The sequence below is a fragment of the Tenebrio molitor genome, chromosome 8 (genome assembly GCF_963966145.1).
Source record: "Tenebrio molitor chromosome 8, icTenMoli1.1, whole genome shotgun sequence".
NCBI classification, from domain to species: Eukaryota; Metazoa; Arthropoda; class Insecta; order Coleoptera; family Tenebrionidae; genus Tenebrio; species Tenebrio molitor.
The window spans coordinates 19,854,781-19,870,231 of record NC_091053.1 but is presented as its reverse complement, the minus strand read 5'-3'; the positions used below and the strand labels follow the sequence as shown (position 1 = coordinate 19,870,231).

The following is a 15,451-nucleotide window of genomic DNA, read 5'->3' as shown; positions in this document are numbered from 1 at the left end:
GTAACGCTTAAGGTATAAGATTATATGGCCCTTTAAAAGTATTTGACCGGAGATAAAGGTCCCTTTTGTCCCAATTGCAGTAGGCGGTCAGCCCAACCATAAATCATGCTTCAAGCAATTCTCTGTTGTGAATTCCAGAGCCGGCCTCAAAACAAATGCGTACCGACGAAATTATATTTATTTATTAAATATACAATATTATTACAAATCATCTTTACTGTTTTCAAGACACAAAGTACTAAAGGGAATTTCGTTACAATAACAAAATGTACAATAAACATCAAAAACATGTTCAATCACAAATTTTTAATCCCTGCCCTGAACGAAAGAAAAGGGATGCAGCTGTACGAGCCGAGACAACCATCTTAACGCCAATATTGGTTTCCATTATTGGGATAATTTTAGTGCTGCCATATAATCTTATACCTTAAGCGTTACTTTAATTCATTGTTTTAGAAAAAATTTTTGATATCATGTTGTATTGATAAGTGTTATTTAAGTTATTCTTTGTCAAAGAATATCCGACAAACAAAACATTGAACACAGCAAATAAAATTTTAATGAAAAAAAAAAGTAATTTTCCCGAAAAAATTTTATGTTATGAAAAATTGCCAAAATTTGAACAGCATTTTAAATTAGTATCTCGTATTGTCACATTAAATCTTTTAACACGTAAATCAACCGACAAAAACACACCGTGGAAAAACGCAAATTTTCTAATAATTTATTTAAACAAAACAATTCGGTTGTCATGGTGGCCATAGCACTCCCGATCATTGAAAATATCCCAATTTAACTATAATAAAGAAAAATAAGCACAAATATAATTTCAAGATCATTTATTAAAGAAATCATAATGAGTCGTTTTTTGTGCCGGTGAGTGTACATATGTTGTAATTCAGTAACTTTAAACGACAAAGAAGATAAAATCACAAATTTGGGCTACGAAAATTTCTTGTCTCGGTTTAGAATTTTCGTTTGCCAAAAGAATGTGAGCGATTTAAAAACAAACATAATTTTAGAAAAAAACACCACCGTCAAGTACAATCATGTTCAAATACCTAAATCTCGAACAACGGTTGTAATTGTAATGTAACTTTCAATTTCACTTGTTCGTGTAAATCTGGAGCAACTTCTTTTTTGGGTTTAAAATGTGACTTGAAGTGTTAATTAATTAACATTTTATTTCAAAAAATATTTTGGCTAAATCTAACAATTATTGAATGGTTATCATTTTATTATCATTAGGCATTTTGTGGTAAAATTGTTTTAAAAAGCATAATCACCTGTCAACGTTGACAAATAAATGAAATTTGCTATTTTTTCTGGCAGCAAAAAATCATGGAAATATTATTCAAAGTTCAGCCCACATTACCCTCGAAAAATAAAATTGCCCCAGATTTATCTGAACATGACTGTACATTAGTTTTTTTTTTCAAAAACTGGCATCAAGAAGAATTTACAAATTAAAAAAAATCGAAATCTATCTGTCGCCATTCATAATAACAGATCGTTATTTATTTCGTTATTTCCGAATTCGACATGACTTTGCTAAATGATTCTTTCAAACACTTTACGGAAAATTTAGCAGGTGATTTTAATCCGGAAGAAGGAACTGAGTAAAAGTTGAAAAACCTTAAAAAACTGTACAAAATTGACCTCAAAGCATCAGGCGATGAATGCATAATGCATCTAGCGAAAGCAATAAAAACAAACTAAAAATGAAAACTGAATATATGCAGTGTTTTCAAAAAACCTCTCATCATCAATTTTAATGAAACTGCAGTAGAGCTGATTTACAAAATTATGGAACTCCACCAACTATGAAGCGAAATAAAATTTATATACATACTTTTTATCACTTTCATTATTTTTTTGGAAATGGTTGTAAAAGAACTCTAAATATTTACACGTGAGCACCGACTTCTAAAAAAGTACTTTTTTATATCGATACTTATTGCATAAATAACTATTATTAATTATTATATATTATTTTTCATGAAAGCAATAACAATAACGATATATTTACTTAAGTATTTTGAATTTCGTTTCAGTGAATTGATGGTTATTCTTATTAGGTTTTCAACGTAAAATGTCAATTGTATGTCAGCTATTTTGATGTGAAGATGCTTGGGCAACTAATGTCGCAATTACTTTTAAATTTGTGGCGACAACATTTAGCGTGCAACGTTTTGAATCTTCTATGCAGCCCAGACTAAGTTAATAAGTTATACTAATCATAACAGTAAATTGAGTAACGAAAATGCCAGAAGATTTTCACATCATTGATCTCTAAGGAAAATAGAGAGATCTAAAACAAATCATGATAGCGAAAACATGTATCGAGCGTTCAAATAATATTGTGTTCGAGCAGGCCGTGATTTTCTCGCTCATTTATAAACGCACGTCGACCTTTTAGTTCGTATACTTGACATTTTCTTCAGATACATAACCTCTCTTTTATCATCATTTTAATGTAAATTAAACCATGTAGCATTAAAAAAACAACAGGAAAACTCGTTTTTTTACAAAGGAATAGTGTCAGATGTTAATTAAATCTGAATCTGAAAGAACCAAACATACAGGGTGTATCTGAAATACGTGTGTTAATTTTAACCAGTGAAAGAACTCGCCAATTTATGAAACTTTTCTCTATAACATTTTGCAAAATTTACAGAAGTATTCCAAGATTGTTTTCCCCTCAATTTTTACCAAATGAGTTGTTTTGTGTGATTAACTAGTTTCTACTTTTTGTAACCATGAGAATTTAAATCTTAATTATTTAATTTTTACTTTTGAACAACGCCCCGTTTCTATCACAACAGAACATTTTCGCCCTTATCCATTGGCGGGTATACACTTTAATGGGTAATTTATTCCAAATTTTAAATCAATTTGTAATGCTTTTTCATAAAAATGTTATACAGAAAAGTTTCATGAATTGGTGGGTTCTTCCACTGATTAAAATTAACACACGTATTTCAGATACACCTAGTAAAGTAACGCTTAAGGTATAAGATTATATGGCCCTTTAAAAGTATTTGACCGGAGATAAACGTCCCTTTTGTCGCAATTGCAGTAGGCGGTCAGCCCAACCATAAATCATGCTACAAGCAATTCTCTGTTGTGAATTCCAGAGCCGGCCTCAAAACAAATGCGTACCGACGAAATTATATTTATTTATTAAATATACAATACTATTACAAATCATCTTTACTGTTTTCAAGACACAAAGTACTAAAGGGAATTTCATTACAATAACAAAATTTACAATAAACATCAAAAACATGTTGTATCACAAATTTTTAATCCCTGCCCTGAACGAAGGAAAAGGGATGCACGAGCCGAGACAACCATCTTAACGCCAATATTGGTTTCCATTATTGGGATAATTTTAGTGCTGCCATATAATCTTATACCTTAAGCGTTACTTTACAAGTAGAAATCCCACTTCAAAATTTTAAATGAAAAATTTTGAATCTGATTCTGAAAATGAATAAACTGCTTATATTCCCTATTAAATAAATTACCATTTAGCTGTTTAGCTGTTCAGTTGCATTTTTCATAATCATTATCGTCTTTATTTCTTGTCTTTTGGCATAAAATTTGCTTACACCTGAAACTTTTCTGACATAACCTCAAACTTGATCTAGGGAGATTTTACGATACAGGTGTTCCGAAACGAAGGGTTTTATGGTGGTATAGCCTGGTCTTTAAGGGAATTTTGACATTGACAATTGTTAAAAAAAAAGGATTATATAATTCGTTTCAAAATTAAAAATCCACCACCTGTTGAATTATTTTGGCAGAAAAAAAATCCCTAGAATTAGTTTAATCTTTTTGGGTTGGCCCAAAATGTGATATTTAATTGTTGTTTATTTATGTAACCCAAAGTAATTATTATGTATAGAAAGGTTGAACTACCATATCGTACCTTTTCAGTGAAGCAATAAAATGAGAATAAAAAAACCCGATGAACTACGACCAAACCGACGGTCAACAGTTTTCTTTCATAACCCCACTTTTTCCTGACACTTCAGACACACTAAAAACCCCTCTACGCTAAACACAAAAGTTGGCGAGGTTGTCGGTTGTATTTTCGAGGTAGAATGCAGTGTTGGTGGATTTTTGATTTTGAAACAGATTTATAGTTCAAATAAATAAAATGATGACTGCATACTTTCGATAATCGAGATTAAAAAAAATCTGTGATAAAATAATCTTGCTGGAGTATTTGCTCTTACCACTTAGATCTGCGCCGACGGCCAGTGAAATAAGTTGGAGTCTGTCGTCTGTCACTGCTTCTTGTTGCCCTGCCTGGATTGCGTGTTTTCAGTTTTCTTCAACCCTCAACACTGAGGTAATATATTTTTTTATTTCGCTTACATATATAGGTCGTGCTAAAACCAAATAACCACCACCTGTTGAATTAAGTTGGTGAAAACAAAATAACACTAAGTGTATAATGGCAATTTTGATATTACTAGGATGCTATCAAATCCAAGTACACAACGTTGCCGGTTGATTTCATGGGTAGAATGCAGTGTTGGTGGTTATTTGGTTTTGGCAAAGACTATACCTTCTGTTGTAGTCTAAAAATTCAGACATTTTAACTTAAAAGTGTTCAATTTATGCATTTTTCACATGAATATCATACAAGCTTTTTTTCTACGAACTTTTAAATGTTACACTGTATTAAATACGGTGCGATCAACAATTATTTGGACCAAAGAAACCCCTGAGATTTTGGACGTATGTCTGCTAGAGGATAAACTCTATTTAAATAAAAACAATTTTTAGTTGTTGGCTAACTAGTGGAGTGTCGTTAGACCTAAAAAGTGGAAAACCTCGAACGAGGGCACCAGTGAATACATTTTCATGGTGTTTTTTGCATTGTATTGTTAAAACCCAATAATAAAATGTTTACCAATTAGAATTTGCCGATCTTTGTTTATTGAAAAATTCCAGAAATAATTGTAAATGAATCTAAAGTAACTACAACAATTTTAGTCATATGGATATTTATGTTTTTGAGATTGGTAAATATGATTCAAGGTCAAAACTTGCAAATTTAAAAATGAAAAAACTAAAATGGCGGACAGAACCTTTGTAACCTGACTAAAAACGTTATACCTACATCTTATTTATAGAAACACATTTATTCGTGAATAACATACCTAATTGGTAATTACTGAAATGAAAAATATACAAATTGTCTTCAATATCTCCGTCTTCAAATTCGTTCATTTGTAAAATTGGAGAAGCGTTCAAACAACTATTACCACTGCACTCTGAACAAGCTGCACTGCAATGTAATCCATGTAATCCATTAATGTGCTCCGTTGACAATATATTTTACTTGCCCACATTTTGATACATATGGTTTTTGCATATCTCGTCCCGGAAGTGCGCAACCACCCCTAACTTTCTTTTTTTCAAATGTAAGAGTATGCCCAGTAATACCTCGTTTGAAAGCTCTCTTCGCAAGGAATACAACGCACTATTTGTTTCCTGAATATTTTCAAAGCCTACGTGCTAAAAAATAAAAACCAATTTTACAAGAAGAATTCTATTTAATGCAACAAATGTTCAAAATGGGCACCGTTTCTTTCTTGGCAAATTCCAAATCGATAGTAACATGTACCCGTTACGTTTTGTAACATTTCCGGTGAGATTTTCTTAATTTCATACCTAATACGTTGCTTAGGGTTTTCAATACTGTTCAGTTTTAGGCATGAAATTAGGCAAATCCCACCGGAAATGTTACAGAACCTAAGGAATGCATGTTACTATCGATTTGCAATTTGCCAAGAAAGAAACGGTGTTCATTTTGAACATTTGTTGCATTAAAATGTCTCCAAATTATAAAATTGGTTTTTATTTTTTAGCACGTAAGCTTTGAAAATATTAAGGAAACAAATGGTGCGTTGTAGTCCTTGATAAGTAGCCTTTCACTTGGCATACCCTTCCATTTGAAAAAAAAAAGTTAGGGTGGTTGCTAACTTCCGGGAGCAGATATGCAAAAACCATATACTTACGCCAAAATGTGGGCAAGGAAAAACAAAAATCGACCTGTTTCGGAATTTTTTACAAAAATTACCTATGTCCAAGTTATGATATTTATTCCACTTAAAGTTTTCACACTGTATTTGTGAATGTACTTATTGTGAATGTATTTTTGACGGCATGTTGAATGACCATAAACAAATTCTGAAGAATTCAAAAATTCTAATAACCCATCCTCTCTTTCTGCAGAAGCATTTCTTAGAGTATGTAATCCCCTCATAACTTTTATTATTTCTCCCAAGTCTGAACTCGATTCGGAGTTTGATCCAATTTTTCGACATACGAAACAGACATTTTCATGCTGATTATCGTTATCGTTCGATACATCCATTTTCAAAGAAAAGCTGCAATTGAAAATACGTCTAACGCAATAAATAAAACAATACGTGCAAGAAAACCTACATTACTGTATGATCGTCAAGAAAATCAAATACCTTATTGACACTATTTGCAGAAAATTGTATATGGAAGTAAAACTAAATAACTATGTAACACAAAAAAATGTTTGTAATCACGAAACTGTAATATTTTGCAGAGCAGACAGCACCAAATTAACAGCTCAATTATTATGGTAAATTGTCACTGAAAAGTTTCCGCTCACCCCTTCACTACCTTTTTTTGTACCTGTCAGCTCTTTTTCGCACCTGATACCTCAAATATGCTTTGCCAAAAAAAAATCACTTTAGGATTTGAAACCTTAACTTTACAGATAAAAAACACATGTATTAAAAATTTTAAAACAATTTATTTAAAAAAATTTAAAAATAAAAAGCGAGAAAAAACAAAAGGTAAACATTTTAGCATGTAATGTCGAAAACACATTTCAAAAGATAAAATGATAATTTGATCACTGGCGACTTCGTTCGGGGTATAAATCTAACGACTCTCCACTAAACATTTGCTGTGGCATCTGGAGTACGTAGTGTTGGCCTTCCAGTCCATTTCTTATGTTTTATGATATGTTATAAGCTATAACCGTATTTCTCAGACCACTCAAGAAATTTGCCTCCAAGAAGGCAAAATTAAAAAAAAAATTGCCAAACAGGCAACAGCCCTGTATATTCATTCTCCGTGCTTGAAAACACCATTAGAAAGTAAGATTCAATGATGAATCTTTTATGTAAAAATCATTTTTGCGTTAAAATTTCATTCATAGTGACAGTTGTTTGACGTTTTAGTTAAAGTTATCAAAGATACGAAAAATCTGACATTGTCAAAGTCATAGCTGTCCCTTATCTAAGTAAGTAATTGTTGATCGCACGGTAGATACTTTGAAGTGTTTATTTGAGAGCATGATATAAGGAAAAACTGAATTAGCCAATTTCTTGGAACAGTTTCAAATAGATAAGCTGATAATCGCATATTTTCGATAACCGAGGTAAATATTTTTTCAAGGATAAAATAAACTAGCTAGCAATTGGCTAGCGAAATAAGTTGGAGTCTCTTACTGTTTGCTGATGCCTTGCCTGGATTGTGTACTTTAAATTTTCTTCAGTCCTCAGGACTGAGGTAATATCGTGCGTTCATTTAAATTTATCATCAAACTTGGCGTTGGAGAGTCGATTGTGAACGCACCACTTGTGTAAAAAGATTTAAACAGTTGATCCGTAATCCGTATAGTGTGTCCACAATCGACTCTTCAACGGCTACTTTGAGGATAAATTTAAATGAACGCACGATATTATTATGATTTGAAACAGTCGAATTATACAAGGGATGTTTGAAAACGAATTCAGTTGTACGTGGCTTAATGAAGAAGTTTATTATTAATCGAAAAAACTTTGAAACATTTGATAATCTTCAAAAACAAACAATACTTCACTTGAGTCCAACGGTTAATAAGAGGATCAGGTGTGATTTTGATATCAATAATTGTTTATCTTAAGCAGTACTCGAAAAAAGGTTGTCAACATAATACAAACTTTTTTGTTACAAAATGGTCTAAACATAGATAGCTTATCAACAAAGTAATTATTTGCAGATAATATCGAGAAAGGATCACGTAATTGAAAAATTTGTTTCAAAAAACAAATTTTGAAACAAATTTTTCAATTACGTGGATTATGTATAATCTGTTTCAAAATCAAAAATCAACCACCTGTTGAATTATGTTGGCAGTAAAAAAGAAATTTCTAGACTAAGTTTCATTAGTTTTGGGTTGGCCCCCCCTTCCGCCATAATTTGACATTGAATTGTTGAGTTTATTTACGTAACACAAAATTATTATTATGTACAAAAAGGTCGTAGCTACTATATCATACCTTTTGAGTGAAATAATAAAATGAGAATAAAAAAAAACACTATGAACTACGACCGAAACGACTGTCAACAATTTTCTTTCATAACCCCATTTTTTTCTGACACTTACAGACACACTAAAAACAAAAGTTGGCGACGTTGTCGGTTGTATTTTCGAAGTAGAATGTAGTGTTGGTGGATTTTTGATTTTGAAACAGGTTATATTTAATTTATTTATTAGTTATTAAAAGCGGAACATGAGTATGGCAACATGTGACTTCAAAATTCCTAACCAAACTTTTCTTCAGATATACAGGATGAAATCTGTCAGTGTCATGGCCAAGCATCGTTTTTTTACAGTTGGAATACATATTTATTAAAATGTTTTTTTTTTTAAATGAAATCAAAGTAACGTAAAATTACGGCAAACACACCTGAAGATGTAGATCTCTGATTGGTCCACTTTAAGTTGTCTTTTCTTGAATATTTTTTAAGCTAGATTTTTTTTCTTCAAAATTACACATCCAAATACGATCTCGTTTCCTCTTTTTCTTTGGGGCGCGAGTTGAGAAAGGTCTTATATGCATCAAGTTTTCATCAATTCTCAGTTTTATTTTCGTTTCAGTGAACCGCAAGCCCAAAAACTGGATTGGTTTTTCTTGGGCGATTCCATTGTTGCTTTCTCTGGACCAATATTTTATTCAATAATGCCATCTAAGGTAAGAATCTTTCATTAAATTTACGTTGCTTTCATATAGAGTTCCAGTGTTAAACAGAAATAAATTTTGATTAACTTTTGTGTTTTTCTTTTTAATTTTACGTCTTCTTTCTCTGTAATGTTATCACTTACACGTGACATTTCTTAAGATTAAAGTTTTCAATGAATAGCCTATAGGAAATTGTAAAAAAATGTGCAGCAGTTTCATGATATTTTTAAAATTAAAAGATAAAATATATATTCATACAATCTGCTTCAAAATCAAAAATCCACTCCCTGTTGAATTATGTTGGCAGAAAAAAAATCCCTAGAATAAGTTTCAATTTTTTTGGGTTGGCCCAAACTTCTGCCAAAATTTGACATTGCATTGTTGAGTTTATTTACGTAATACAAAATAATTATTATGTACAAAAAGGTACTACCATATCCTACCTTTTGAGTGAAATAATAAAATCAGAATAAAAAAACATGATGAACTACGATCAAAACGACTGTCAACAGTTTTTTTTCATAACCCCACTTTTTTCTGACACTTGCAGATACACTAAAAACAAAAGTTGTCGACGTTGTCGACTGTATTTTCGAGGCAGTGTTGGTGGATATTTGATTTTGAAACAGATTATATTAATATTAGGTACGGTCGATGGACAAATAAAACTGGGACACTTAAAATTTGATCTATGTAAATCAGGGTATCGAATTGTCAATATATTTGTCAGTGTCTATATAATATGTCATACCAAAGTTAACCTATTTGTGATAAAGCCGTAATTAAACGATGCAAATTTGTAAATTTTGACTTATGTGATTGTCATTTTTGTCCCAGTTTTATTTGTCCATCGACTGTACGTAAATTATTTAATTTTACTGAACGAAAGCATTCCAGCGATTGTCAGTGGATATTGTTCGTCTCGAATTTAATTTCTACATAAATCTAACAATGACATTTGTTGATAACTTGGATTCAAATGAATCATAAATTAATTTTTTTATCAAAACTTATTTAGGGATCATCAAACAAGTAGTGAGTCTGTCATAAATTAGAATTGCAAACAATGTCATGAAATCTAGTAAATTATATTGATATTACTAAGTTTATGTATTATCTAGTTGGGCGTACAATTACATTCAATAATTCAAAACAATAACAAATTAGCAGCTTTCCAAATACAATTATCCCCACATATTATATTAAATTTTTGAAGTACAAATTGTCATTTTCTCAAAAAAATTGTTATGTAAGTTACCAAATTTTTTTCATTCATCGTTTAGGTAGTAGGAAGGTCTATTAGAAAAAGAAGAAAAAAGTGGGAGATGGCATTTTAAAAAAATGGTGATGACGTCATAACTCAAAAATGGATGACGTCATGAACAAGTCAAGCAACTTAGAATAAGCATTATGAGAAATACAAATTGACCTGTTTCAGCGTTTTCGACAATTGTCATTTGTTTTGAAATTAGTGAATTTATTCCATAAGTAGTTTCCACACTGTATAAAACTATACAGGTTATTTCGCGAGTGATAATGAGCCTGACGGAATAATAAATGCAACCCACAATACATTTTCAAAAAAAGTCGGACATTTTAATTTAAGCAGCCAGCTTTTTTCGGAAATATAGTGTGAGTTGCATTTTAAATTACGTCAGGCTCATTATCATTCGTGAAATATACTGTATATACCTACAGTGCGTTCCTAAAGTTCGGAATAAATTCGATAAAATTGTAAGTATTAATTTCTGAGAAAAATCCTCGAAGAAGTCAACTTTCTTTTTAAAAAGTGCATGTTGTACAGTACGTTATTTAAGTTGACAGCTTGTCGTCTCCTAATAATGACGTCATCAATATTTTTTTTAAATGACAACCATCACTTTTTTCATCTTTTTCTGATAGACCTTCTTAGTACTTAAACGACTAATGAAAAAAATTGATACCTTACATAACAATTTTTTTTGGGAAAATGACAAATTTTACTTACAAAATTTAGCTTAATTTTTAATGTAAAAATTTTAATAGACCTCAAACAAAATCAAACAAACATCTTAGGTTAACAATAAAATTTAACGCAAATGTTGAAGTTGCCTCCCGCCAACTATTTGGCACTCACCGGCACTTTGTACACTGCGCTCAATAATGTTAGGGCTTATTTGTTCCGTTTCAGTGCGAATTCTCTACCGCAAATCGTTCTAAATTGTTTGGTCTATTAAAATAAACCTTCCATTGTAACTAAATCTATTGAAAAAGAAATTTAAGTTAAAAATTAAATTAAATTTTTTAAAGTAAAATTTGTCATTTTCTCAAAAAAATTGTTATGTAAGTTGTCAATTTTTTTTCATTGACCGTTTAGGTACTACGAAGGCGTACAAGAAAAATAAGAAAAAAATGGCGGTTGTTATTTAAAAAAATTATTGATGACGTCATTATTAGGAGATGACAAGCTTTCAATATAAGCAAAGTACTGAACAATATGCACTTTTTAAAAACGAAGTTGACCTGTTCAATGATTTTTCTGAGAAATTAATACTTTCAGTTTTATCGAATTTATTCCGAATTTTACGAACGCACTGTATATACAGTTACTCCTGCAGCTCTGCACTGAGGTCACTCAGGTCATAACACAACGTACAATGAAAATTTAAAATTGACAAGTGACGCACAGTTGATTGTTTTTCGCTCGCTCCGCTAAACTCGACTCCCGAGATTTTAGCTTGCCGCGAACGTGACGGGCTGCCAGCTGCGAACGTGATGCATGAAACTAATTCACTGCCCAGTAATTAAATGTATGTGGTGCGCCTAAAAAAGTTTTCACTTCAAAAATTGCCTAGACATTTTAGACAGATAATTTATCAATAAAGTATTTATTTGCAGAAGATATCGAGAAATAAAAGACGTAATTGACAAATTATTCTGATTGTACTTTTTTTGTATAAGATATGTCTCTTTCGTTTTTTTCTTTTAACCATTAGTTATTCGTTTGACGCTGGAGAAGATATAATGCGGCTAAGGGAAAGCAAAAGATGACAATATACAAGGGTGATCAAGAAGGACTGTTGTCAATACAATAGAGAACATTTTTTATTCGGCTATTTGCAACACTGTAACCTTATATGTTTTGTTGGTTTATTTGACAGATATCTGACGTAACATTAAGAGCGACAAAATTGTGGGTTATGAGACTAAAAGTTAACGGTAAAATAATTAAATTCCTTTTTGAGAGGATTTCCCTTGCCATTCAACGTGGAAACGCTGCAAGCATTCGGGGCACTTTTCCAGCTTCCGCATTATTATCGGAAATTTTCGCATTGTAAATTAAAAATGTTATTTAATGTTAAATTTTAATAAAAATAAATTGATATTTTATTTTTTATTAAATAACTATAAAAAAATGTCGCTATTCGGCCTACCTCCTCAAGGTCTAAACTTTTTCTCGCGTGACTTATACAAGGCTATTCTAAATGATTGTAGTCAAAGTAGGCGTGAAAACTGAATGTCAAATTTATGGTTGCCGCTCCACATAAAAAAACATTAAAATGATGTGAATAAGCGAGTACTATGCCGGCCAAAAAATTTTGGCCGTCATTGTCTGTCAATTCAAAAAAAAAAAATGTAATCCGTACTTTATTGTCATCATGATTACCGTCTTGATTATGAACGTTATTTTTTGGGTTGTAAATTTCAAAACTCAAAATTATTTTGTCATTTCTACTACACAGAACGTTTACCTCAGGTTATCTATGTACGATTGCTCTAATTTTGTTCATTCATGTCGGATTTTTGGAATATCTGAGCTTCAAACAGTTTAAATTGATTGTCAAAATGACAAGAATCGAAAGTGGGGTTACGATTCCTAAAGGTTTATTTACACTTTACTGGAACGTCAAGAAAGTGACGGCCAAAATTTTTTGGCCGCCATAGTACCTACACACCGTTCACACACGAAAGTTAAATTGGGTGCAAAACAACTGTATATTTTTAAAATTGATTACAAAACAACTCAATATTTCTGGATTCAATCGTTAATTTAACAAAAATAAATAAAAACCTCATCACCGCACTTTTCACCTAAAAAATGACGGTGAAAGTGACAAAACACACACATGAAAGCGGCAAAAATGTAATAACATGGGAATGGCCTTCTTCGACTACAATCATTTAGAATAAGCCTTAAGATAACAGTCGTATCATAAATATGGTAGGCCGAATAGCGAAATTTTTTTTATTAATATAAATTAATATAGATCCAGTAGCGGACAGAAAACAGTAGGACAATGTTTTTTCGCTAATGTAAGTCTCTTTACTCTTTCTATGGTTACTATTAAAATATTTATTTATTCATTATAGTAAGCTCGGTTTACTCAACTCAATTTTAGCAAAATTTTATAATAACACTTGTCCTACTTTTTCTGTCCGCGACTGTACATGAAAACTATGTACCGGGTGATCAAGAAGGACTGTTTGAGTTGGTAATACTGCATTTTTTTTAAAATGGTACAACTGAAGTCAACGGTTGTTGACAGCTTGACACTGACAGCAGCACCATCGACAAGTAACATTTAACATTTCAAATTAAATTAAAGATGCTGGTGAATTTGTTCGAGAGCCTAAAAAGATCATTTAGATACTGTTAATATTACGTCAGATATCTGTAAATTTACCAAAATAGTAATTTATTATACGAGTTTTATAAGACACGAGTGCTATAAAGCAAACATGTGCGACAAAATGGCTTATAAAACGAGTATAGTACAATATTTTTTCCATTTTGCCCCTTAAATTTAAAAAAAGTTCAAAACATAATGCTAGGAAAATTATATTTGGCAAATATAAGGATTGGTAACGCTGGTAAATAGACGGACAATTGTAAGTTTTGAATTTAAAGTGTCGTGAAATGCAGTGATCACTGATTACGTAATAACAACTCACTATGAGTCACTGTCAACATTAAAAATTTAAGTGAATGTTCTTGAAACGCGTATCGAAAAGAGCTCCTTTTCGAAACCCGTTTGAGTGTTATAGTGACTGTGTTATAGATGCAAAATAGAAAAAAACATATACGGTTGCAGTATTACAAATACTCGATTAATAGTATATTGTATATCAAGAATTGAAAATGAAAGATTTCACACGAGTTTGCAGAATTGAGCCACAAGCCGTAGGCGCGTGGCTTAAGCAAACGAGTGTGAAATCGAATTTTCAACGCGTGGTATACACGATATTTTTCCGACGACCACAAAAAAAAAACCGCTAATATTCGGCATCCCTTCAAACTTGAAATATTATTCGACAGAGCTGCGGACAAAACATACATTGGTGGCCATGGTTACTACAACTGTGTGCAATCATTTCATTGCGCACAGGCTAGAAGGTATCTGATTGGCTAACCAGTTTCATTGCACACGGGTTCGCTATTTGCATGCAATAGCCAACTTTCAGTAATAGTTATTTGTGCGAATTTACGCATTTTTCATAGTGGTCGTCGGAAAAAACATGTTCTTAATTGTATTGCCAACTCCAGTCCTTATTAATCACACCGCAATTTAGTAAATGCAAGCACTGAATTTTGGTTTGGATTTTTTTCAAAATGTTGGAAACTTTTTGAATCTGTATAAGAACATTTATACATACCGGGTGTCCACTCTCAAAGTCGAACATAGGCAATTAACACTGTGCATTCAGTTTATAGATATTATGCCATTATTTCGATACATCAATTATATTAAAGAATTAAATTATAATATGAAAGTAATTAACAGTTTAAGCAGTTTTTATTATAAATTCTTTGAAAAAATTACAATGCAGTTTCTACAGCGTGATCAACAATGACTGAGTCTGTTGGCAATGAAACAATTGAAAATACTGGTGATTTTTGTCTAGTAAATCGCGCTGACCACGCACTGACCGGATTTTTTAACTTGAGATGACATTAAAAACATTCTTGGTTATGCAGGTTATGTTTATACTATTACAAAAATTAACCTTCGTTGGTAAATTTTAAATTTGCCAAATTTCATTGTTACCAACAGACTCAGTCATTCTTGATCACCCCGTACCTTAGTTAATAATAAATCTAAATAATTTCCTGAATTTAAATTTCTCTTTATTTCAAATGTTATTAAAAATCCCAGCTCAGATATGAATTTTTTGAGGATACTGAGTTCTAGTAGGAATATTTACTCGAGAGTTTTCTTGAGCCCAATATCGCGTGTTTTGAACATTTGGTTCGTTATTTAGTGTAAAGGTAGATTCGTCTGTGAAGCAAATTGTCGACAGAAAGCGACGATCATTAGCACGCTCCTGTATTTCACTCTTACTTTCTTCATCAACAGCAAAAATCTGTTGATGACACTGTGTCTTGTAGGGATATTTGTACTTCCTGAGGATATTCAGTATCCGCGATTTACATAAACTTACTTTAAGAGAAATTTGTCTTA

The 15,451-nt window shown here is 31.7% G+C and overlaps 2 protein-coding genes across 2 annotated transcripts in view; one reads left to right on the top strand and one right to left on the bottom strand.

Annotated features, from left to right (window-relative positions):
• The window catches only part of LOC138136846 (E3 ubiquitin-protein ligase RNF126-like), a 209,027-nt gene that overhangs the window by 44,050 nt on the left and 149,526 nt on the right, over window positions 1–15,451 (bottom strand). The window lies entirely within an intron of this gene.
• LOC138136387 (uncharacterized) overlaps window positions 3,949–15,451 on the top strand; it is a 36,672-nt gene continuing 25,169 nt past the window's right edge. The window contains exons 1-2 of the mRNA XM_069055563.1: window positions 3,949–4,360; window positions 8,930–9,023. The gene's annotated coding sequence lies outside the window, so the exon portion shown is untranslated. The remainder of the gene's footprint in view (window positions 4,361–8,929; window positions 9,024–15,451) is intronic.